This window comes from Oncorhynchus mykiss, chromosome 17 (assembly GCF_013265735.2).
Source record: "Oncorhynchus mykiss isolate Arlee chromosome 17, USDA_OmykA_1.1, whole genome shotgun sequence".
Lineage (NCBI taxonomy): Eukaryota > Metazoa > Chordata > Actinopteri > Salmoniformes > Salmonidae > Oncorhynchus > Oncorhynchus mykiss.
The window spans coordinates 12,574,657-12,602,166 of record NC_048581.1 but is presented as its reverse complement, the minus strand read 5'-3'; the positions used below and the strand labels follow the sequence as shown (position 1 = coordinate 12,602,166).

The window sequence follows — 27,510 nt, the reverse complement described above, 5'->3', positions numbered from 1 at the left end:
TGACTAGAGAGGAAAACAGCCCTCCAGACCCCAGAACAACTCACCAGGTGACTAGCCAGGAAAACAGCCCTCCAGACCCAGAACACCTCACCAGGTGACTAGCCAGGAAAACAGACCTCCAGACCCCAGAACACCTCACCAGGTGACTAGAGAGGAAAACAGCCCTCGAGACCCCAGAACACCTCACCAGGTGACTAGAGAGGAAAACAGCCCTCCAGACCCCAGAACACCTCACCAGGTGACTAGCCAGGAAAACAGCCCTCCAGACCCCAGAACACCTCACCAGGTGACTAGTCAGGAAAACAGAGGGAGAACAGCCCTCCAGACCCCAGAACACCTCACCAGGTGACTAGCCAGGAAAACAGACCTCCAGACCCCAGAACACCTCACCAGGTGACTAGAGAGGAAAACAGCCCTCGAGACCCCAGAACACCTCACCAGGTGACTAGAGAGGAAAACAGCCCTCCAGACCCCAGAACACCTCACCAGGTGACTAGCCAGGAAAACAGCCCTCCAGACCCCAGAATACCTCACCAGGTGAACATCCAGGAAAACAGAGCGAGAACAGCCCTCCAGACCCAGAACACCTCACCAGGTGACTAGCCAGGAAAACAGACCTCCAGACCCCAGAACACCTCACCAGGTGACTAGAGAGGAAAACAGCCCTCGAGACCCCAGAACACCTCACCAGGTGACTAGAGAGGAAAACAGCCCTCCAGACCCAGAACACCTCACCAGGTGACTAGCCAGGAAAACAGACCTCCAGACCCCAGAACACCTCACCAGGTGACTAGAGAGGAAAACAGCCCTCGAGACCCCAGAACACCTCACCAGGTGACTAGAGAGGAAAAAAGCCCTCCAGACCCCAGAACACCTCACCAGGTGACTAGCCAGGAAAACAGCCCTCCAGACCCCAGAACACCTCACCAGGTGACTAGTCAGGAAAACAGAGGGAGAACAGCCCTCCAGACCCCAGAACACCTCACCAGGTGACTAGCCAGGAAAACAGACCTCCAGACCCCAGAACACCTCACCAGGTGACTACCCAGGAAAACAGACCTCCAGAACACCTCACCAGGTGACCATCCAGGAAAACAGAGGGAGAACAGCCCTCCAGACCCCAGAACACCTCACCAGGTGACTACCCAGGAAAACAGAGGAGAACAGACCTCCAGACCCCAGAACACCTCACCAGGTGACCATCCAGGAAAACAGACCTCCAGACCCCAGAACACCTCACCAGGTGACTAGCCAGGAAAACAGACATCCAGACCCCAGAACACCTCACCAGGTGACCATCCAGGAAAACAGACCTCCAGACCCCAGAACACCTCACCAGGTGAACATCCAGGAAAACAGAGTGAGGACAGCCCTCCAGACCCCAGAACAGCTCACCAGGTGACTAGCCAGGAAAACAGACCTCCAGACCCCAGAACACCTCACCAGGTGACCATCGAGGAAAACAGACCTCCAGACCACCTCACCAGGTGAACATCCAGGAAAACAGAGAGAGAACAGCCCTCAAGACCACCTCACCAGTTGACTAGCCAGGAAAACAGCCCTCCAGAACCAGAACACCTCACCAGGTGACTAGCCAGGAAAACAGACCTCCAGACCCCAGAACACCTCACCAGGTGACTAGAGAGGAAAACAGCCCTCGAGACCCCAGAACACCTCACCAGGTGACTAGAGAGGAAAACAGCCCTCCAGACCCCAGAACACCTCACCAGGTGACTAGCCAGGAAAACAGCCCTCCAGACCCCAGAACACCTCACCAGGTGACTAGTCAGGAAAACAGAGGGAGAACAGCCCTCCAGACCCCAGAACACCTCACCAGGTGACTAGCCAGGAAAACAGACCTCCAGACCCCAGAACACCTCACCAGGTGACTACCCAGGAAAACAGACCTCCAGAACACCTCACCAGGTGACCATCCAGGAAAACAGAGGGAGAACAGCCCTCCAGACCCCAGAACACCTCACCAGGTGACTACCCAGGAAAACAGAGGAGAACAGACCTCCAGACCCCAGAACACCTCACCAGGTGACCATCCAGGAAAACAGACCTCCAGACCCCAGAACACCTCACCAGGTGACTAGCCAGGAAAACAGACATCCAGACCCCAGAACACCTCACCAGGTGACCATCCAGGAAAACAGACCTCAGAACACCTCACCAGGTGAACATCCAGGAAAACAGAGTGAGGACAGCCCTCCAGACCCCAGAACAGCTCACCAGGTGACTAGCCAGGAAAACAGACCTCCAGACCCCAGAACACCTCACCAGGTGACCATCGAGGAAAACAGACCTCCAGACCACCTCACCAGGTGAACATCCAGGAAAACAGAGAGAGAACAGCCCTCAAGACCACCTCACCAGGTGACTAGCCAGGAAAACAGACCTCCAGACCTCAGAACACCTCACCAGGTGACTAGCCAGGAAAACAGACCTCCAGACCCCAGAACACCTCACCAGGTGACTAGCCAGGAAAACAGAGGAAAACAGACCTCCAGACCCCAGAACACTTCACCAGGTGACTAGCCCGGAAAACAGACCTCCAGACCCCAGAACACCTCACCAGGTGACTAGAGAGGAAAACAGCCCTCGAGACCCCAGAACACCTCACCAGGTGACTAGAGAGGAAAACAGCCCTCCAGACCCCAGAACACCTCACCAGGTGACCATCCAGGAAAACAGAGGGAGAACAGCCCTCCAGACCCCAGAACACCTCACCAGGTGAACATCCAGGAAAACAGAGCTCCAGACCCCAGAACACTTCACCAGGTGACTAGAGAGGAAAACAGCCCTCCAGACCCCAGAACACCTCACCAGGTGACCATCCAGGAAAACAGACCTCCAGACCCCAGAACACCTCACCAGGTGACTAGAGAGGAAAACAGCCCTCCAGACCCCAGAACACCTCACCAGGTGACCATCCAGGAAAACAGACCTCCAGACCCCAGAACACCTCACCAGGTGACCATCCAGGAAAACAGAGGGAGAACAGCCCTCCAGACCCCAGAACACCTCACCAGGTGACAATCCAGGAAAACAGAGGAAAACAGACCTCCAGACCCCAGAACACCTCACCAGGTGACTAGTCAAGAAAACAGAGGAAAACAGACATCCAGACCCCAGAACACCTCACCAGGTGACTAGCCAGGAAAACAGCCCTCCAGACCCCAGAACACCTCACCAGGTGACTGACTACCCAGGAAACAGAGGAAAACAGCCCTCCAGACCCCAGAACACCTCACCAGGTGACCATCCAGGAAAACAGACCTCCAGACCACAGAACACCTCACCAGGTGAACATCCAGGAAAACAGAGGGAGAACAGCCCTCCAGACCGCAGAACACCTCACCAGGTGAACATCCAGGAAAACAGAGGAAAACAGACCTCCAGACCCCAGAACACCTCAACAGGTGACTAGTCAGGAAAACAGAAGAAAAAAGCCCTCCAGGAAAACAGAACACCTCACCAGGTGACTAGCCAGGAAAACAGACCTCCAGACCCCAGAACACCTCACCAGGTGACCATCCAGGAAAACAGCCATCCAGACCCCAGCCAGGAAAACAGACCTCCAGACCCCAGAACACCTCACCAGGTGACCATCCAGGAAAACAGAGGGAGAACAGCCCTCCAGACCCCAGAACACCTCACCAGGTGACTATCCAGGAAAACAGACCTCCAGACCCCAGAACACCTCACCAGGTGACCATCCAGGAAAACAGACCTCCAGACCCCAGAATACCTCACCAGGTGAACATCCAGGAAAACAGAGAGAGAACAGCCCTCCAGACCCAGAACACCTCACCAGGTGACTAGCCAGGAAAACAGACCTCCAGACCCCAGAACACCTCACCAGGTGACTAGAGAGGAAAACAGCCCTCGAGACCCCAGAACACCTCACCAGGTGACTAGAGAGGAAAACAGCCCTCCAGACCCCAGAACACCTCACCAGGTGACTAGCCAGGAAAACAGACCTCCAGACCCCAGAATACCTCACCAGGTGAACATCCAGGAAAACAGAGAGAGAACAGCCCTCCAGACCCAGAACACCTCACCAGGTGACTAGCCAGGAAAACAGACCTCCAGACCCCAGAACACCTCACCAGGTGACTAGAGAGGAAAACAGCCCTCGAGACCCCAGAACACCTCACCAGGTGACTAGAGAGGAAAACAGCCCTCCAGACCCCAGAACAACTCACCAGGTGACTAGCCAGGAAAACAGCCCTCCAGACCCAGAACACCTCACCAGGTGACTAGCCAGGAAAACAGACCTCCAGACCCCAGAACACCTCACCAGGTGACTAGAGAGGAAAACAGCCCTCGAGACCCCAGAACACCTCACCAGGTGACTAGAGAGGAAAACAGCCCTCCAGACCCCAGAACACCTCACCAGGTGACTAGCCAGGAAAACAGCCCTCCAGACCCCAGAACACCTCACCAGGTGACTAGTCAGGAAAACAGAGGGAGAACAGCCCTCCAGACCCCAGAACACCTCACCAGGTGACTAGCCAGGAAAACAGACCTCCAGACCCCAGAACACCTCACCAGGTGACTAGAGAGGAAAACAGCCCTCGAGACCCCAGAACACCTCACCAGGTGACTAGAGAGGAAAACAGCCCTCCAGACCCCAGAACACCTCACCAGGTGACTAGCCAGGAAAACAGCCCTCCAGACCCCAGAATACCTCACCAGGTGAACATCCAGGAAAACAGAGCGAGAACAGCCCTCCAGACCCAGAACACCTCACCAGGTGACTAGCCAGGAAAACAGACCTCCAGACCCCAGAACACCTCACCAGGTGACTAGAGAGGAAAACAGCCCTCGAGACCCCAGAACACCTCACCAGGTGACTAGAGAGGAAAACAGCCCTCCAGACCCAGAACACCTCACCAGGTGACTAGCCAGGAAAACAGACCTCCAGACCCCAGAACACCTCACCAGGTGACTAGAGAGGAAAACAGCCCTCGAGACCCCAGAACACCTCACCAGGTGACTAGAGAGGAAAAAAGCCCTCCAGACCCCAGAACACCTCACCAGGTGACTAGCCAGGAAAACAGCCCTCCAGACCCCAGAACACCTCACCAGGTGACTAGTCAGGAAAACAGAGGGAGAACAGCCCTCCAGACCCCAGAACACCTCACCAGGTGACTAGCCAGGAAAACAGACCTCCAGACCCCAGAACACCTCACCAGGTGACTACCCAGGAAAACAGACCTCCAGAACACCTCACCAGGTGACCATCCAGGAAAACAGAGGGAGAACAGCCCTCCAGACCCCAGAACACCTCACCAGGTGACTACCCAGGAAAACAGAGGAGAACAGACCTCCAGACCCCAGAACACCTCACCAGGTGACCATCCAGGAAAACAGACCTCCAGACCCCAGAACACCTCACCAGGTGACTAGCCAGGAAAACAGACATCCAGACCCCAGAACACCTCACCAGGTGACCATCCAGGAAAACAGACCTCCAGACCCCAGAACACCTCACCAGGTGAACATCCAGGAAAACAGAGTGAGGACAGCCCTCCAGACCCCAGAACAGCTCACCAGGTGACTAGCCAGGAAAACAGACCTCCAGACCCCAGAACACCTCACCAGGTGACCATCGAGGAAAACAGACCTCCAGACCACCTCACCAGGTGAACATCCAGGAAAACAGAGAGAGAACAGCCCTCAAGACCACCTCACCAGTTGACTAGCCAGGAAAACAGCCCTCCAGAACCAGAACACCTCACCAGGTGACTAGCCAGGAAAACAGACCTCCAGACCCCAGAACACCTCACCAGGTGACTAGAGAGGAAAACAGCCCTCGAGACCCCAGAACACCTCACCAGGTGACTAGAGAGGAAAACAGCCCTCCAGACCCCAGAACACCTCACCAGGTGACTAGCCAGGAAAACAGCCCTCCAGACCCCAGAACACCTCACCAGGTGACTAGTCAGGAAAACAGAGGGAGAACAGCCCTCCAGACCCCAGAACACCTCACCAGGTGACTAGCCAGGAAAACAGACCTCCAGACCCCAGAACACCTCACCAGGTGACTACCCAGGAAAACAGACCTCCAGAACACCTCACCAGGTGACCATCCAGGAAAACAGAGGGAGAACAGCCCTCCAGACCCCAGAACACCTCACCAGGTGACTACCCAGGAAAACAGAGGAGAACAGACCTCCAGACCCCAGAACACCTCACCAGGTGACCATCCAGGAAAACAGACCTCCAGACCCCAGAACACCTCACCAGGTGACTAGCCAGGAAAACAGACATCCAGACCCCAGAACACCTCACCAGGTGACCATCCAGGAAAACAGACCTCAGAACACCTCACCAGGTGAACATCCAGGAAAACAGAGTGAGGACAGCCCTCCAGACCCCAGAACAGCTCACCAGGTGACTAGCCAGGAAAACAGACCTCCAGACCCCAGAACACCTCACCAGGTGACCATCGAGGAAAACAGACCTCCAGACCACCTCACCAGGTGAACATCCAGGAAAACAGAGAGAGAACAGCCCTCAAGACCACCTCACCAGGTGACTAGCCAGGAAAACAGACCTCCAGACCTCAGAACACCTCACCAGGTGACTAGCCAGGAAAACAGACCTCCAGACCCCAGAACACCTCACCAGGTGACTAGCCAGGAAAACAGAGGAAAACAGACCTCCAGACCCCAGAACACTTCACCAGGTGACTAGCCCGGAAAACAGACCTCCAGACCCCAGAACACCTCACCAGGTGACTAGAGAGGAAAACAGCCCTCGAGACCCCAGAACACCTCACCAGGTGACTAGAGAGGAAAACAGCCCTCCAGACCCCAGAACACCTCACCAGGTGACCATCCAGGAAAACAGAGGGAGAACAGCCCTCCAGACCCCAGAACACCTCACCAGGTGAACATCCAGGAAAACAGAGCTCCAGACCCCAGAACACTTCACCAGGTGACTAGAGAGGAAAACAGCCCTCCAGACCCCAGAACACCTCACCAGGTGACCATCCAGGAAAACAGACCTCCAGACCCCAGAACACCTCACCAGGTGACTAGAGAGGAAAACAGCCCTCCAGACCCCAGAACACCTCACCAGGTGACCATCCAGGAAAACAGACCTCCAGACCCCAGAACACCTCACCAGGTGACCATCCAGGAAAACAGAGGGAGAACAGCCCTCCAGACCCCAGAACACCTCACCAGGTGACAATCCAGGAAAACAGAGGAAAACAGACCTCCAGACCCCAGAACACCTCACCAGGTGACTAGTCAAGAAAACAGAGGAAAACAGACATCCAGACCCCAGAACACCTCACCAGGTGACTAGCCAGGAAAACAGCCCTCCAGACCCCAGAACACCTCACCAGGTGACTGACTACCCAGGAAACAGAGGAAAACAGCCCTCCAGACCCCAGAACACCTCACCAGGTGACCATCCAGGAAAACAGACCTCCAGACCCCAGAACACCTCACCAGGTGAACATCCAGGAAAACAGAGGGAGGACATCCTTCCAGACCCCAGAACACCTCACCAGGTGACTAGCCAGGAAAACAGACCTCCAGACCCCAGAACACCTCACCAGGTGACCATCCAGGAAAACAGACCTCCAGACCCCAGAACACCTCACCAGGTGAACATCCAGGAAAACAGAGGGAGAACAGACCTCCAGACCCCAGAACATCTCACCAGGTGAACATCCAGGAAAACAGAGGAAAACAGACCTCCAGACCCCAGAACACCTCAACAGGTGACTAGCCAGGAAAACAGACCTCCAGACCACCTCACTAGGTGACTAGTCAGGAAAACAGAGGAAAAAAGCCCTCCAGGAAAACAGAACACCTCACCAGGTGACTAGCCAGGAAAACAGACCTCCAGACCCCAGAACACCTCACCAGGTGACCATCCAGGAAAACAGCCATCCAGACCCCAGCCAGGAAAACAGACCTCCAGACCCCAGAACACCTCACCAGGTGACCATCCAGGAAAACAGAGGGAGAACAGCCCTCCAGACCCCAGAACACCTCACCAGGTGACCATCCAGGAAAACAGAGGGAGAACAGCCCTCCAGACCCCAGAACACCTCACCAGGTGACTAATCAGGAAAACAAAGGAAAACAGACCTCCAGACCCCAGAACACCTCACCAGGTGACTAGCCAGGAAAACAGACCTCCAGACCCCAGAACACCTCACCAGGTGACTAGTCAGGAAAACAGAGGAAAACAGCCCTCCAGGAAAACAGAACACCTCACCAGGTGACCATCCAGGAAAACAGCCCTCCAGACCCCAGCCAGGAAAACAGACCTCCAGACCCCAGAACACCTCACCAGGTGGACCATCCAGGAAAACAGCCCTCCAGACCCCAGAACACCTCACCAGGTGACCATCCAGGAAAACAGACCTCCAGACCCCAGAACACCTCACCAGGTGAACATCCAGGAAAACAGAGGGCGGACATCCTTCCAGACCCCAGAACACCTCACCAGGTGACTAGCCAGGAAAACAGACCTCCAGACCCCAGAACACCTCACCAGGTGACCATCCAGGAAAACAGACCTCCAGACCCCAGAACACCTCACCAGGTGAACATCCAGGAAAACAGAGGGAGAACAGACCTCCAGACCCCAGAACATCTCACCAGGTGAACATCCAGGAAAACAGAGGAAAACAGACCTCCAGACCCCAGAACACCTCAACAGGTGACTAGCCAGGAAAACAGACCTCCAGACCACCTCACTAGGTGACTAGTCAGGAAAACAGAGGAAAAAAGCCCTCCAGGAAAACAGAACACCTCACCAGGTGACTAGCCAGGAAAACAGACCTCCAGACCCCAGAACACCTCACCAGGTGACCATCCAGGAAAACAGCCATCCAGACCCCAGCCAGGAAAACAGACCTCCAGACCCCAGAACACCTCACCAGGTGACCATCCAGGAAAACAGAGGGAGAACAGCCCTCCAGACCCCAGAACACCTCACCAGGTGACCATCCAGGAAAACAGAGGGAGAACAGCCCTCCAGACCCCAGAACACCTCACCAGGTGACTAATCAGGAAAACAAAGGAAAACAGACCTCCAGACCCCAGAACACCTCACCAGGTGACTAGCCAGGAAAACAGACCTCCAGACCCCAGAACACCTCACCAGGTGACCATCCAGGAAAACAGACCTCCAGACCCCAGAACACCTCACCAGGTGACCATCCAGGAAAACAGACCTCCAGACCCCAGAATACCTCACCAGGTGAACATCCAGGAAAACAGAGAGAGAACAGCCCTCCAGACCCAGAACACCTCACCAGGTGACTAGCCAGGAAAACAGACCTCCAGACCCCAGAACACCTCACCAGGTGACTAGAGAGGAAAACAGCCCTCCAGACCCCAGAACACCTCACCAGGTGACTAGCCAGGAAAACAGCCCTCCAGACCCCAGAACACCTCACCAGGTGACTAGTCAGGAAAACAGAGGGAGAACAGCCCTCCAGACCCCAGAACACCTCACCAGGTGACTAGCCAGGAAAACAGCCCTCCAGACCCCAGAACACGTCACCAGGTGACTAATCAGGAAAACAGAGGAAAACAGACCTCCAGACCCCAGAACACCTCACCAGGTGACTAGTCAGGAAAACAGAGGAAAACAGACCTCCAGACCCCAGAACACCTCACCAGGTGACTAGTCAGGAAAACAGACCTCCAGACCCCGGAACACCTCACCAGGTGAATAGAGAGGAAAACAGCCCTCCAGACCCCAGAACACCTCACCAGGTGACCATCCAGGAAAACAGACCTCCAGACCCCAGAACACCTCACCAGGTGACTACCCAGGAGAACAGACCTCCAGACCACCTCACTAGGTGACTAGTCAGGAAAACAGAGGAAAACAGACCTCCAGACCCCAGAACACCTCACCAGGTGACTAGAGAGGAAAACAGACCTCCAGACCCAGAACACCTCACCAGGTGACTAGTCAGGAAAACAGAGGAAAACAGACACAGACCCCAGAACACCTCACCAGGTAAATACCCAGGAAAACAGACCTACAGACCACCTCACTAGGTGACTAGTCAGGAAAACAGAGGAAAACAGCCCTCCAGGAAAACAGAACACCTCACCAGGTGACCATCCAGGAAAACAGCCCTCCAGACCCCAGCCAGGAAAACAGACCTCCAGACCCCAGAACACCTCACCAGGTGGACCATCCAGGAAAACAGAGGGAGAACAGCCCTCCAGACCCCAGAACACCTCACCAGGTGACTAGCCAGGAAAACAGACCTCCAGACCCCAGAACACCTCACCAGGTGACCATCCAGGAAAACAGAGGGAGAACAGCCCTCCAGACCCCAGAACACCTCACCAGGTGACCATCCAGGAAAACAGAGGGAGAACAGCCCTCCAGACCCCAGAACACCTCACCAGGTGACCATCCAGGAAAACAGAGGGAGAACAGCCCTCCAGACCCCAGAACACCTCACCAGGTGACTAGCCAGGAAAACAGACCTCCAGACCCCAGAACACCTCACCAGGTGACCATCCAGGAAAACAGACCTCCAGACCCCAGAATACCTCACCAGGTGACCATCCAGGAAAACAGAGAGAGAATAGCCCTCCAGACCCCAGAACACCTCACCAGGTGACTAGCCAGGAAAACAGACCTCCAGACCCCAGAACACCTCACCAGGTGACTAGAGAGGAAAACAGCCCTCGAGACCCCAGAACACCTCACCAGGTGACCATCCAGGAAAACAGACCTCAGAACACCTCACCAGGTGAACATCCAGGAAAACAGAGTGAGGACAGCCCTCCAGACCCCAGAACAGCTCACCAGGTGACTAGCCAGGAAAACAGACCTCCAGACCCCAGAACACCTCACCAGGTGACCATCGAGGAAAACAGACCTCCAGACCACCTCACCAGGTGAACATCCAGGAAAACAGAGAGAGAACAGCCCTCAAGACCACCTCACCAGGTGACTAGCCAGGAAAACAGACCTCCAGACCTCAGAACACCTCACCAGGTGACTAGCCAGGAAAACAGACCTCCAGACCCCAGAACACCTCACCAGGTGACTAGCCAGGAAAACAGAGGAAAACAGACCTCCAGACCCCAGAACACTTCACCAGGTGACTAGCCCGGAAAACAGACCTCCAGACCCCAGAACACCTCACCAGGTGACTAGAGAGGAAAACAGCCCTCGAGACCCCAGAACACCTCACCAGGTGACTAGAGAGGAAAACAGCCCTCCAGACCCCAGAACACCTCACCAGGTGACCATCCAGGAAAACAGAGGGAGAACAGCCCTCCAGACCCCAGAACACCTCACCAGGTGAACATCCAGGAAAACAGAGCTCCAGACCCCAGAACACTTCACCAGGTGACTAGAGAGGAAAACAGCCCTCCAGACCCCAGAACACCTCACCAGGTGACCATCCAGGAAAACAGACCTCCAGACCCCAGAACACCTCACCAGGTGACTAGAGAGGAAAACAGCCCTCCAGACCCCAGAACACCTCACCAGGTGACCATCCAGGAAAACAGACCTCCAGACCCCAGAACACCTCACCAGGTGACCATCCAGGAAAACAGAGGGAGAACAGCCCTCCAGACCCCAGAACACCTCACCAGGTGACAATCCAGGAAAACAGAGGAAAACAGACCTCCAGACCCCAGAACACCTCACCAGGTGACTAGTCAAGAAAACAGAGGAAAACAGACATCCAGACCCCAGAACACCTCACCAGGTGACTAGCCAGGAAAACAGCCCTCCAGACCCCAGAACACCTCACCAGGTGACTGACTACCCAGGAAACAGAGGAAAACAGCCCTCCAGACCCCAGAACACCTCACCAGGTGACCATCCAGGAAAACAGACCTCCAGACCCCAGAACACCTCACCAGGTGAACATCCAGGAAAACAGAGGGAGGACATCCTTCCAGACCCCAGAACACCTCACCAGGTGACTAGCCAGGAAAACAGACCTCCAGACCCCAGAACACCTCACCAGGTGACCATCCAGGAAAACAGACCTCCAGACCCCAGAACACCTCACCAGGTGAACATCCAGGAAAACAGAGGGAGAACAGACCTCCAGACCCCAGAACATCTCACCAGGTGAACATCCAGGAAAACAGAGGAAAACAGACCTCCAGACCCCAGAACACCTCAACAGGTGACTAGCCAGGAAAACAGACCTCCAGACCACCTCACTAGGTGACTAGTCAGGAAAACAGAGGAAAAAAGCCCTCCAGGAAAACAGAACACCTCACCAGGTGACTAGCCAGGAAAACAGACCTCCAGACCCCAGAACACCTCACCAGGTGACCATCCAGGAAAACAGCCATCCAGACCCCAGCCAGGAAAACAGACCTCCAGACCCCAGAACACCTCACCAGGTGACCATCCAGGAAAACAGAGGGAGAACAGCCCTCCAGACCCCAGAACACCTCACCAGGTGACCATCCAGGAAAACAGAGGGAGAACAGCCCTCCAGACCCCAGAACACCTCACCAGGTGACTAATCAGGAAAACAAAGGAAAACAGACCTCCAGACCCCAGAACACCTCACCAGGTGACTAGCCAGGAAAACAGACCTCCAGACCCCAGAACACCTCACCAGGTGACTAGTCAGGAAAACAGAGGAAAACAGCCCTCCAGGAAAACAGAACACCTCACCAGGTGACCATCCAGGAAAACAGCCCTCCAGACCCCAGCCAGGAAAACAGACCTCCAGACCCCAGAACACCTCACCAGGTGGACCATCCAGGAAAACAGCCCTCCAGACCCCAGAACACCTCACCAGGTGACCATCCAGGAAAACAGACCTCCAGACCCCAGAACACCTCACCAGGTGAACATCCAGGAAAACAGAGGGCGGACATCCTTCCAGACCCCAGAACACCTCACCAGGTGACTAGCCAGGAAAACAGACCTCCAGACCCCAGAACACCTCACCAGGTGACCATCCAGGAAAACAGACCTCCAGACCCCAGAACACCTCACCAGGTGAACATCCAGGAAAACAGAGGGAGAACAGACCTCCAGACCCCAGAACATCTCACCAGGTGAACATCCAGGAAAACAGAGGAAAACAGACCTCCAGACCCCAGAACACCTCAACAGGTGACTAGCCAGGAAAACAGACCTCCAGACCACCTCACTAGGTGACTAGTCAGGAAAACAGAGGAAAAAAGCCCTCCAGGAAAACAGAACACCTCACCAGGTGACTAGCCAGGAAAACAGACCTCCAGACCCCAGAACACCTCACCAGGTGACCATCCAGGAAAACAGCCATCCAGACCCCAGCCAGGAAAACAGACCTCCAGACCCCAGAACACCTCACCAGGTGACCATCCAGGAAAACAGAGGGAGAACAGCCCTCCAGACCCCAGAACACCTCACCAGGTGACCATCCAGGAAAACAGAGGGAGAACAGCCCTCCAGACCCCAGAACACCTCACCAGGTGACTAATCAGGAAAACAAAGGAAAACAGACCTCCAGACCCCAGAACACCTCACCAGGTGACTAGCCAGGAAAACAGACCTCCAGACCCCAGAACACCTCACCAGGTGACCATCCAGGAAAACAGACCTCCAGACCCCAGAACACCTCACCAGGTGACCATCCAGGAAAACAGACCTCCAGACCCCAGAATACCTCACCAGGTGAACATCCAGGAAAACAGAGAGAGAACAGCCCTCCAGACCCAGAACACCTCACCAGGTGACTAGCCAGGAAAACAGACCTCCAGACCCCAGAACACCTCACCAGGTGACTAGAGAGGAAAACAGCCCTCCAGACCCCAGAACACCTCACCAGGTGACTAGCCAGGAAAACAGCCCTCCAGACCCCAGAACACCTCACCAGGTGACTAGTCAGGAAAACAGAGGGAGAACAGCCCTCCAGACCCCAGAACACCTCACCAGGTGACTAGCCAGGAAAACAGCCCTCCAGACCCCAGAACACGTCACCAGGTGACTAATCAGGAAAACAGAGGAAAACAGACCTCCAGACCCCAGAACACCTCACCAGGTGACTAGTCAGGAAAACAGAGGAAAACAGACCTCCAGACCCCAGAACACCTCACCAGGTGACTAGTCAGGAAAACAGACCTCCAGACCCCGGAACACCTCACCAGGTGAATAGAGAGGAAAACAGCCCTCCAGACCCCAGAACACCTCACCAGGTGACCATCCAGGAAAACAGACCTCCAGACCCCAGAACACCTCACCAGGTGACTACCCAGGAGAACAGACCTCCAGACCACCTCACTAGGTGACTAGTCAGGAAAACAGAGGAAAACAGACCTCCAGACCCCAGAACACCTCACCAGGTGACTAGAGAGGAAAACAGACCTCCAGACCCAGAACACCTCACCAGGTGACTAGTCAGGAAAACAGAGGAAAACAGACACAGACCCCAGAACACCTCACCAGGTAAATACCCAGGAAAACAGACCTACAGACCACCTCACTAGGTGACTAGTCAGGAAAACAGAGGAAAACAGCCCTCCAGGAAAACAGAACACCTCACCAGGTGACCATCCAGGAAAACAGCCCTCCAGACCCCAGCCAGGAAAACAGACCTCCAGACCCCAGAACACCTCACCAGGTGGACCATCCAGGAAAACAGAGGGAGAACAGCCCTCCAGACCCCAGAACACCTCACCAGGTGACTAGCCAGGAAAACAGACCTCCAGACCCCAGAACACCTCACCAGGTGACCATCCAGGAAAACAGAGGGAGAACAGCCCTCCAGACCCCAGAACACCTCACCAGGTGACCATCCAGGAAAACAGAGGGAGAACAGCCCTCCAGACCCCAGAACACCTCACCAGGTGACCATCCAGGAAAACAGAGGGAGAACAGCCCTCCAGACCCCAGAACACCTCACCAGGTGACTAGCCAGGAAAACAGACCTCCAGACCCCAGAACACCTCACCAGGTGACCATCCAGGAAAACAGACCTCCAGACCCCAGAATACCTCACCAGGTGACCATCCAGGAAAACAGAGAGAGAATAGCCCTCCAGACCCCAGAACACCTCACCAGGTGACTAGCCAGGAAAACAGACCTCCAGACCCCAGAACACCTCACCAGGTGACTAGAGAGGAAAACAGCCCTCGAGACCCCAGAACACCTCACCAGGTGACTAGAGAGGAAAACAGCCCTCCAGACCCCAGAACACCTCACCAGGTGACCATCCAGGAAAACAGAGGGAGAACAGCCCTCCAGACCTCAGAACACCTCACCAGGTGACTAATCAGGAAAACAGAGGAAAACAGACCTCCAGACCCCAGAACACCTCACCAGGTGAACATCCAGGAAAACAGAGGGAGAACAGCCCTCAAGACCACCTCACCAGGTGACTAGCCAGGAAAACAGAGGAAAACAGACCTCCAGACCCCAGAACACCTCACCAGGTGACTAGCCAGGAAAACAGACCTCCAGACCACCTCACTAGGTGACTAGTCAGGAAAACAGAGGAAAAAAGCCCTCCAGGAAAACAGAACACCTCACCAGGTGACTAGCCAGGAAAACAGACCTCCAGACCCCAGAACACCTCACCAGGTGACCATCCAGGAAAACAGCCATCCAGACCCCAGCCAGGAGAACAGCCCTCCAGACCCCAGAACACCTCACCAGGTGACCATCCAGAAAAACAGAGGGAGAACAGCCCTCCAGACCCCAGAACACCTCACCAGGTGACTAATCAGGAAAACAGAGGAAAACAGACCTCCAGACCCCAGAACACCTCACCAGGTGACTAGCCAGGAAAACAGACCTCCAGACCCCAGAACACCTCACCAGGTGACCATCCAGGAAAACAGACCTCCAGACCCCAGAACACCTCACCAGGTGACTAGAGAGGAAAACAGCCCTCCAGACCCCAGAACACCTCACCAGGTGACTAGTCAGGAAAACAGACCTCCAGACCCCAGAACACCTCACCAGGTGACTAGCCAGGAAAACAGCCCTCCAGACCCCAGAACACCTCACCAGGTGACTAGTCAGGAAAACAGAGGGAGAACAGCCCTCCAGACCCCAGAACGCCTCACCAGGTGACTAGCCAGGAAAACAGCCCTCCAGACCACCTCACCAGGTGACTACCCAGGAAAACAGACCTCCAGAACACCTCACCAGGTGACCATCCAGGAAAACAGAGGGAGAACAGCCCTCCAGGCCCCAGAACACCTCACCAGGTGACCATCCAGGAAAACAGACCTCCAGACCCCAGAACACGTCACCAGGTGACTAATCAGGAAAACAGAGGAAAACAGACCTCCAGACCCCAGAACACCTCACCAGGTGACTAGTCAGGAAAACAGAGGAAAACAGACCTCCAGACCCCAGAACACCTCACCAGGTGACTAGCCAGGAAAACAGACCTCCAGACCCCAGAACACCTCACCAGGTGACCATCCAGGAAAACAGACCTCCAGACCCCAGAACACGTCACCAGGTGACTAATCAGGAAAACAGAGGAAAACAGACCTCCAGACCCCAGAACACCTCACCAGGTGACTAGCCAGGAAAACAGACCTCCAGACCCCAGAACACCTCACCAGGTGACCATCCAGGAAAACAGACCTCCAGACCCCAGAACACCTCACCAGGTGACTAGCCAGGAAAACAGCCCTCCAGACCCCAGAACACCTCACCAGGTGACCATCCAGGAAAACAGATCTCCAGACCACCTCACCAGGTGAACATCCAGGAAAACAGAGGGAGAACAGCCCTCAAGACCACCTCACCAGGTGACTAGCCAGGAAAACAGAGGAAAACAGACCTCCAGACCCCAGAACACCTCACCAGGTGACTAGCCAGGAAAACAGACCTCCAGACCCCAGAATACCTCACCAGGTGACTAGCCCGGAAAACAGACCTCCAGACCCCAGAACACCTCACCAGGTGACTAGAGGAAAACAGCCCTCCAGACCCCAGAACACCTCACCAGGTGACCATCCAGGAAAACAGAGGGAGAACAGACCTCCAGACCCCAGAACACCTCACCAGGTGACTACCCAGGAAAACAGAGGAGAACAGACCTCCAGACCCCAGAACACCTCACCAGGTGACCATCCAGGAAAACAGACCTCCAGACCCCAGAACACGTCACCAGGTGACTAATCAGGAAAACAGAGGAAAACAGACCTCCAGACCCCAGAACACCTCACCAGGTGACTAGTCAGGAAAACAGAGGAAAACAGACATCCAGACCCCAGAACACCTCACCAGGTGACTAGCCAGGAAAACAGACCTCCAGACCCCAGAACACCTCACCAGGTGACCATCCAGGAAAACAGACCTCCAGACCCCAGAACACGTCACCAGGTGACTAATCAGGAAAACAGAGGAAAACAGACCCAGACCCCAGAACACCTCACCAGGTGACCATCCAGGAAAACAGAGGGAGAACAGACCTCGAGACCCCAGAACACGTCACCAGGTGACTAATCAGGAAAACAGAGGAAAACAGACCTCCAGACCCCAGAACACCTCACCAGGTGACTAGCCAGGAAAACAGACCTCCAGACCCCAGAACACCTCACCAGGTGACCATCCAGAAAAACAGACCTCCAGACCCCAGAACACCTCACCAGGTGAACATCCAGGAAAACAGAGGGAGAACAGCCCTACACACCCCAGAACACCTCACCAGGTGACCATCCAGGAAAACAGACCTCCAGACCCCAGAACACCTCACCAGGTGACTAGCCAGGAAAACAGCCCTCCAGACCCCAGAACACCTCACCAGGTGACCATCCAGGAAAACAGATCTCCAGACCACCTCACCAGGTGAACATCCAGGAAAACAGAGGGAGAACAGCCCTCAAGACCACCTCACCAGGTGACTAGCCAGGAAAACAGAGGAAAACAGACCTCCAGACCCCAGAACACCTCACCAGGTGACTAGCCAGGAAAACAGACCTCCAGACCCCAGAACACCTCACCAGGTGACCATCCAGGAAAACAGACCTCCAGACCACCTCACCAGGTGAACATCCAGGAAAACAGAGGGAGAACAGCCCTCAAGACCACCTCACCAGGTGACTAGCCAGGAAAACAGAGGAAAACAGACCTCCAGACCCCAGAACACCTCACCAGGTGACTAGAGAGGAAAACAGCCCTCCAGACCCCAGAACACCTCACCAGGTGACCATCCAGGAAAACAGCCATCCAGACCCCAGCCAGGAGAACAGACCTCCAGACCCCAGAACACCTCACCAGGTGACTACCCAGGAAAACAGAGGAGAACAGACCTCCAGACCCCAGAACACCTCACCAGGTGACCATCCAGGAAAACAGACCTCCAGACCCCAGAACACGTCACCAGGTGACTAATCAGGAAAACAGAGGAAAACAGACCTCCAGACCCCAGAACACCTCACCAGGTGACTAGCCAGGAAAACAGACCTCCAGACCCCAGAACACCTCACCAGGTGACCATCCAGGAAAACAGACCTCCAGACCCCAGAACACCTCACCAGGTGACCATCCAGGAAAACAGACCTCCAGACCCCAGAACACCTCACCAGGTGACTAGAGAGGAAAACAGCCCTCGAGACCCCAGAACACCTCACCAGGTGACTAGAGAGGAAAACAGCCCTCCAGACCCCAGAACACCTCACCAGGTGACTAGTCAGGAAAACAGACCTCCAGACCCCAGAACACCTCACCAGGTGACTAGCCAGGAAAACAGCCCTCCAGACCCCAGAACACCTCACCAGGTGACTAGTCAGGAAAACAGAGGGAGAACAGCCCTCCAGACCCCAGAACACCTCACCAGGTGACCATCCAGGAAAACAGACCTCCAGACCCCAGAACACCTCACCAGGTGACTAGTCAGGAAAACAGAGGAAAACAGACCTCCAGACCCCAGAACACCTCACCAGGTGACTAGCCAAGAAAACAGACCTCCAGACCCCAGAACACCTCACCAGGTGACCATCCAGGAAAACAGACCTCCAGACCCCAGAACACGTCACCAGGTGACTAATCAGGAAAACAGAGGAAAACAGACCTCCAGACCCCAGAACACCTCACCAGGTGACTAGCCAGGAAAACAGACCTCCAGACCCCAGAACACCTCACCAGGTGACCATCCAGGAAAACAGACCTCCAGACCCCAGAACACCTCACCAGGTGACTAGCCAGGAAAACAGCCCTCCAGACCCCAGAACACCTCACCAGGTGACCATCCAGGAAAACAGATCTCCAGACCACCTCACCAGGTGAACATCCAGGAAAACAGAGGGAGAACAGCCCTCAAGACCACCTCACCAGGTGACTAGCCAGGAAAACAGACCTCCAGACCCCAGAATACCTCACCAGGTGACTAGCCCGGAAAACAGACCTCCAGACCCCAGAACACCTCACCAGGTGACTAGAGAGGAAAACAGCCCTCCAGACCCCAGAACACCTCACCAGGTGACCATCCAGGAAAACAGAGGGAGAACAGACCTCCAGACCCCAGAACACCTCACCAGGTGACTACCCAGGAAAACAGAGGAGAACAGACCTCCAGACCCCAGAACACCTCACCAGGTGACCATCCAGGAAAACAGACCTCCAGACCCCAGAACACGTCACCAGGTGACTAATCAGGAAAACAGAGGAAAACAGACCTCCAGACCCCAGAACACCTCACCAGGTGACTAGTCAGGAAAACAGAGGAAAACAGACATCCAGACCCCAGAACACCTCACCAGGTGACTAGCCAGGAAAACAGACCTCCAGACCCCAGAACACCTCACCAGGTGACCATCCAGGAAAACAGACCTCCAGACCCCAGAAAACGTCACCAGGTGACTAATCAGGAAAACAGAGGAAAACAGACCCAGACCCCAGAACACCTCACCAGGTGACCATCCAGGAAAACAGAGGGAGAACAGACCTCCAGACCCCAGAACACGTCACCAGGTGACTAATCAGGAAAACAGAGGAAAACAGACCTCCAGACCCCAGAACACCTCACCAGGTGACTAGCCAGGAAAACAGACCTCCAGACCCCAGAACACCTCACCAGGTGACCATCCAGAAAAACAGACCTCCAGACCCCAGAACACCTCACTAGGTGAACATCCAGGAAAACAGAGGGAGAACAGCCCTACACACCCCAGAACACCTCACCAGGTGACCATCCAGGAAAACAGACCTCCAGACCCCAGAACACCTCACCAGGTGACTAGCCAGGAAAACAGACCTCCAGACCCCAGAACACCTCACCAGGTGACCATCCAGGAAAACAGACCTCCAGACCACCTCACCAGGTGAACATCCAGGAAAACAGAGGGAGAACAGCCCTCAAGACCACCTCACCAGGTGACTAGCCAGGAAAACAGAGGAAAACAGACCTCCAGACCCCAGAACACCTCACCAGGTGACTAGAGAGGAAAACAGCCCTCCAGACCCCAGAACACCTCACCAGGTGACCATCCAGGAAAACAGCCATCCAGACCCCAGCCAGGAGAACAGACCTCCAGACCCCAGAACACCTCACCAGGTGACTACCCAGGAAAACAGAGGAGAACAGACCTCCAGACCCCAGAACACCTCACCAGGTGACCATCCAGGAAAACAGACCTCCAGACCCCAGAACACGTCACCAGGTGACTAATCAGGAAAACAGAGGAAAACAGACCTCCAGACCCCAGAACACCTCACCAGGTGACTAGCCAGGAAAACAGACCTCCAGACCCCAGAACACCTCACCAGGTGACCATCCAGGAAAACAGACCTCCAGACCCCAGAACACCTCACCAGGTGACCATCCAGGAAAACAGACCTCCAGACCCCAGAACACCTCACCAGGTGACTAGAGAGGAAAACAGCCCTCGAGACCCCAGAACACCTCACCAGGTGACTAGAGAGGAAAACAGCCCTCCAGACCCCAGAACACCTCACCAGGTGACTAGTCAGGAAAACAGACCTCCAGACCCCAGAACACCTCACCAGGTGACTAGCCAGGAAAACAGCCCTCCAGACCCCAGAACACCTCACCAGGTGACTAGTCAGGAAAACAGAGGGAGAACAGCCCTCCAGACCCCAGAACACCTCACCAGGTGACCATCCAGGAAAACAGACCTCCAGACCCCAGAACACGTCACCAGGTGACTAATCAGGAAAACAGAGGAAAACAGACCTCCAGACCCCAGAACACCTCACCAGGTGACTAGCCAGGAAAACAGACCTCCAGACCCCAGAACACCTCACCAGGTGACCATCCAGGAAAACAGACCTCCAGACCCCAGAACACGTCACCAGGTGACTAATCAGGAAAACAGAGGAAAACAGACCCAGACCCCAGAACACCTCACCGGGTGAACATCCAGGAAAACAGAGGGAGAACAGCCCTCCAGACCCCAGAACACCTCACCAGGTGACCATCCAGGAAAACAGACCTCCAGACCCCAGAACACCTCACCAGGTGACTAGCCAGGAAAACAGACCTCCAGACCCCAGAACACCTCACCAGGTGACCATCCAGGAAAACAGACCTCCAGACCACCTCACCAGGTGAACATCCCAGGAAAACAGAGGGAGAACAGCCCTCAAGACCCCCTCACCAGGTGACTAGCCAGGAAAACAGACCTCCAGACCCCAGAACACGTCACCAGGTGACTAATCAGGAAAACAGAGGAAAACAGACCCAGACCCCAGAACACCTCACCGGGTGAACATCCAGGAAAACAGACCTCCAGACCCCAGAACACCTCACCAGGTGACTAGCCAGGAAAACAGACCTCCAGACCCCAGAACACCTCACCAGGTGACCATCCAGGAAAACAGACCTCCAGACCACCTCACCAGGTGAACATCCCAGGAAAACAGAGGGAGAACAGCCCTCAAGACCCCCTCACCAGGTGACTAGCCAGGAAAACAGAGGACAACAGACCTCCAGACCCCAGAACACCTCACCAGGTGACTAGCCAGGAAAACAGACCTCCAGACCCCAGAACACCTCACCAGGTGACTAGCCCGGAAAACAGACCTCCAGACCCCAGAACACCTCACCAGGTGACTAGAGAGGAAAACAGCCCTCCAGACCCCAGAACACCTCACCAGGTGACCATCCAGGAAAACAGAGGAGAACAGACCTCCAGACCCCAGAACACCTCACCAGGTGACTACCCAGGAAAACAGAGGAGAACAGACCTCCAGACCCCAGAACACCTCACCAGGTGACCATCCAGGAAAACAGACCTCCAGACCCCAGAACAAGTCACCAGGTGACTAATCAGGAAAACAGAGGAAAACAGACATCCAGACCCCAGAACACCTCACCAGGTGACTAGCCAGGTAAACAGACCTCCAGACCCCAGAACACCTCACCAGGTGAACATCCAGGAAAACAGAGGAAAACAGACCTCCAGACCCCAGAACACCTCACCAGGTGACCATCCAGGAAAACAGACCTCCAGACCCCAGAAAACCTCACCAGGTGAACATCCAGGAAAACAGAGGGAGAACAGCCCTCCAGACCACCTCACCAGGTGACTAGCCAGGAAAACAGACCTCCAGACCCCAGAACACCTCACCAGGTGACTAGCCAGGAAAACAGACCTCCAGACCCCAGAACACCTCACCAGGTGACTAGCCAGGAAAACAGACCTCCAGACCCCAGAACACCTCACCAGGTGACTAGTCAGGAAAACAGAGGAAAACAGACCTCCAGACCCCAGAACACTTCACCAGGTGACTAGCCCGGAAAACAGACCTCCAGACCCCAGAACACCTCACCAGGTGACTAGAGAGGAAAACAGCCTTCGAGACCCCAGAACACCTCACCAGGTGACTAGAGAGGAAAACAGCCCTCCAGACCCCAGAACACCTCACCAGGTGACCATCCAGGAAAACAGAGGGAGAACAGCCCTCCAGACCCCAGAACACCTCACCAGGTGACTAATCAGGAAAACAGAGGAAAACAGACCTCCAGACCCCAGAACACCTCACCAGGTGACTAGCCAGGAAAACAGACCTCCAGACCCCAGAACACCTCACCAGGTGATCATCCAGAAAAACAGACCTCCAGACCCCAGAACACCTCACCAGGTGAACATCAAGGAAAACAGAGGGAGAACAGCCCTCCAGACCCCAGAACACCTCACCAGGTGACCATCCAAGGAAAACAGACCTCCAGACCCCAGAACACCTCACCAGGTGACTAGCCAGGAAAACAGACCTCCAGACCCCAGAACACCTCACCAGGTGACCATCCAGGAAAACAGACCTCCAGATCCCAGAACACCTCACCAGGTGAACATCCAGGAAAACAGAGGGAGAACAGCCATCCAGACCCCAGAACACCTCACCAGGTGAACATCCAGGAAAACAGAGGGAGAACAGCCCTCCAGACCACCTCACCAGGTGACTAGCCAGGAAAACAGAACTCCAGACCCCAGAACACCTCACCAGGTGACTAGCCAGGAAAACAGACCTCCAGACCCCAGAACACCTCACCAGGTGACTAGCCCGGAAAACAGACCTCCAGACCCCAGAACACCTCACCAGGTGACTAGAGAGGAAAACAGCCCTCCAGACCCCAGAACACCTCACCAGGTGACCATCCAGGAAAACAGAGGGAGAACAGACCTCCAGACCCCAGAACACCTCACCAGGTGACTACCCAGGAAAACAGAGGAGAACAGACCTCCAGACCCCAGAACACCTCACCAGGTGACCATCCAGGAAAACAGACCTCCAGACCCCAGAACAAGTCACCAGGTGACTAATCAGGAAAACAGAGGAAAACAGACCTCCAGACCCCAGAACACCTCACCAGGTGACTAGTCAGGAAAACAGAGGAAAACAGACATCCAGACCCCAGAACACCTCACCAGGTGACTAGCCAGGTAAACAGACCTCCAGACCCCAGAACACCTCACCAGGTGAACATCCAGGAAAACAGAGGAAAACAGACCTCCAGACCCCAGAACACCTCACCAGGTGACCATCCAGGAAAACAGACCTCCAGACCCCAGAAAACCTCACCAGGTGAACATCCAGGAAAACAGAGGGAGAACAGCCCTCCAGACCACCTCACCAGGTGACTAGCCAGGAAAACAGAGGAAAACAGACCTCCAGACCCCAGAACACCTCACCAGGTGACTAGCCAGGAAAACAGACCTCCAGACCCCAGAACACCTCACCAGGTGACTAGCCAGGAAAACAGAGGAAAACAGACCTCCAGACCCCAGAACACCTCACCAGGTGACTAGTCAGGAAAACAGAGGAAAACAGACCTCCAGACCCCAGAACACTTCACCAGGTGACTAGCCCGGAAAACAGACCTCCAGACCCCAGAACACCTCACCAGGTGACTAGAGAGGAAAACAGCCCTCGAGACCCCAGAACACCTCACCAGGTGACTAGAGAGGAAAACAGCCCTCCAGACCCCAGAACACCTCACCAGGTGACCATCCAGGAAAACAGAGGGAGAACAGCCCTCCAGCCCCCAGAACACCTCACCAGGTGACTAATCAGGAAAACAGAGGAAAACAGACCTCCAGACCCCAGAACACCTCACCAGGTGACTAGCCAGGAAAACAAACCTCCAGACCCCAGAACACCTCACCAGGTGACCATCCAGAAAAACAGACCTCCAGACCCCAGAACACCTCACCAGGTGAACATCAAGGAAAACAGAGGGAGAACAGCCCTCCAGACCCCAGAACACCTCACCAGGTGACCATCCAGGAAAACAGACCTCCAGACCCCAGAACACCTCACCAGGTGACCATCCAGGAAAACAGACCTCCAGATCCCAGAACACCTCACCAGGTGAACATCCAGGAAAACAGAGGGAGAACAGCCATCCAGACCCCAGAACACCTCACCAGGTGAACATCCAGGAAAACAGACCTCCAGACCCCAGAACACGTCACCAGGTGACTAATCAGGAAAACAGAGGAAAACAGACCTCCAGACCCCAGAACACCTCACCAGGTGACTAGTCAGGAAAACAGAGGAAAACAGACATCCAGACCCCAGAACACCTCACCAGGTGACTAGCCAGGAAAACAGACCTCCAGACCCCAGAACACCTCACCAGGTGAACATCCAGGAAAACAGAGGGAGAACAGCCCTCCAGACCCCAGAACACCTCACCAGGTGACCATCCAAGGAAAACAGACCTCCAGACCCCAGAACACCTCACCAGGTGACTAGCCAGGAAAACAGACCTCCAGACCCCAGAACACCTCACCAGGTGACCATCCAGGAAAACAGACCTCCAGATCCCAGAACACCTCACCAGGTGAACATCCAGGAAAACAGAGGGAGAACAGCCATCCAGACCCCAGAACACCTCACCAGGTGAACATCCAGGAAAACAGAGGGAGAACAGCCCTCCAGACCACCTCACCAGGTGACTAGCCAGGAAAACAGAACTCCAGACCCCAGAACACCTCACCAGGTGACTAGCCAGGAAAACAGACCTCCAGACCCCAGAACACCTCACCAGGTGACTAGCCCGGAAAACAGACCTCCAGACCCCAGAACACCTCACCAGGTGACTAGAGAGGAAAACAGCCCTCCAGACCCCAGAACACCTCACCAGGTGACCATCCAGGAAAACAGAGGGAGAACAGACCTCCAGACCCCAGAACAAGTCACCAGGTGACTAATCAGGAAAACAGAGGAAAACAGACCTCCAGACCCCAGAACACCTCACCAGGTGACTAGTCAGGAAAACAGAGGAAAACAGACATCCAGACCCCAGAACACCTCACCAGGTGACCATCCAGGAAAACAGAGGAAAACAGACCTCCAGACCCCAGAACACCTCACCAGGTGACCATCCAGGAAAACAGACCTCCAGACCCCAGAAAACCTCACCAGGTGAACATCCAGGAAAACAGAGGGAGAACAGCCCTCCAGACCACCTCACCAGGTGACTAGCCAGGAAAACAGAGGAAAACAGACCTCCAGACCCCAGAACACCTCACCAGGTGACTAGCCAGGAAAACAGACCTCCAGACCCCAGAACACCTCACCAGGTGACTAGCCAGGAAAACAGAGGAAAACAGACCTCCAGACCCCAGAACACCTCACCAGGTGACTAGCCAGGTAAACAGACCTCCAGACCCCAGAACACCTCACCAGGTGAACATCCAGGAAAACAGAGGAAAACAGACCTCCAGACCCCAGAACACCTCACCAGGTGACCATCCAGGAAAACAGACCTCCAGACCCCAGAAAACCTCACCAGGTGAACATCCAGGAAAACAGAGGGAGAACAGCCCTCCAGACCACCTCACCAGGTGACTAGCCAGGAAAACAGAGGAAAACAGACCTCCAGACCCCAGAACACCTCACCAGGTGACTAGCCAGGAAAACAGACCTCCAGACCCCAGAACACCTCACCAGGTGACTAGCCAGGAAAACAGAGGAAAACAGACCTCCAGACCCCAGAACACCTCACCAGGTGACTAGTCAGGAAAACAGAGGAAAACAGACCTCCAGACCCCAGAACACTTCACCAGGTGACTAGCACGGAAAACAGACCTCCAGACCCCAGAACACCTCACCAGGTGACTAGAGAGGAAAACAGCCCTCGAGACCCCAGAACACCTCACCAGGTGACTAGAGAGGAAAACAGCCCTCCAGACCCCAGAACACCTCACCAGGTGACTAGCCAGGTAAACAGACCTCCAGACCCCAGAACACCTCACCAGGTGAACATCCAGGAAAACAGAGGAAAACAGACCTCCAGACCCCAGAACACCTCACCAGGTGACCATCCAGGAAAACAGACCTCCAGACCCCAGAAAACCTCACCAGGTGACTAGCCCGGAAAACAGACCTCCAGACCCCAGAACACCTCACCAGGTGACTAGAGAGGAAAACAGCCCTCGAGACCCCAGAACACCTCACCAGGTGACTAGAGAGGAAAACAGCCCTCCAGACCCCAGAACACCTCACCAGGTGACCATCCAGGAAAACAGAGGGAGAACAGCCCTCCAGACCCCAGAACACCTCACCAGGTGACTAATCAGGAAAACAGAGGAAAACAGACCTCCAGACCCCAGAACACCTCACCAGGTGACTAGCCAGGAAAACAAACCTCCAGACCCCAGAACACCTCACCAGGTGACCATCCAGAAAAACAGACCTCCAGACCCCAGAACACCTCACCAGGTGAACATCAAGGAAAACAGAGGGAGAACAGCCCTCCAGACCCCAGAACACCTCACCAGGTGACCATCCAGGAAAACAGACCTCCAGACCCCAGAACACCTCACCAGGTGACTAGCCAGGAAAACAGACCTCCAGACCCCAGAACACCTCACCAGGTGAACATCAAGGAAAACAGAGGGAGAACAGCCCTCCAGACCCCAGAACACCTCACCAGGTGACCATCCAGGAAAACAGACCTCCAGACCCCAGAACACCTCACCAGGTGACTAGCCAGGAAAACAGACCTCCAGACCCCAGAACACCTCACCAGGTGACTAGCCAGGAAAACAGACCTCCAGACCCCAGAACACCTCAATCGGTGAACATCCAGGAAAACAG

The 27,510-nt window shown here is 54.9% G+C and overlaps 1 protein-coding gene and 1 long non-coding RNA gene across 4 annotated transcripts in view; both read right to left on the bottom strand.

Moving 5' to 3' along the window:
• LOC110512743 (DDB1- and CUL4-associated factor 15-like) overlaps positions 1 to 27,510 on the bottom strand; it is a 59,940-nt gene that overhangs the window by 5,189 nt on the left and 27,241 nt on the right. The gene's annotated exons all lie outside the window — the stretch shown is intronic.
• LOC118940286 lies at positions 17,254 to 19,927 on the bottom strand. Its single transcript, XR_005036824.1, has 3 exons — positions 19,638 to 19,927; positions 17,415 to 17,490; positions 17,254 to 17,299 (listed from the first exon to the last, which is right to left on the bottom strand). It is a non-coding gene; the product is annotated as an uncharacterized LOC118940286 (long non-coding RNA).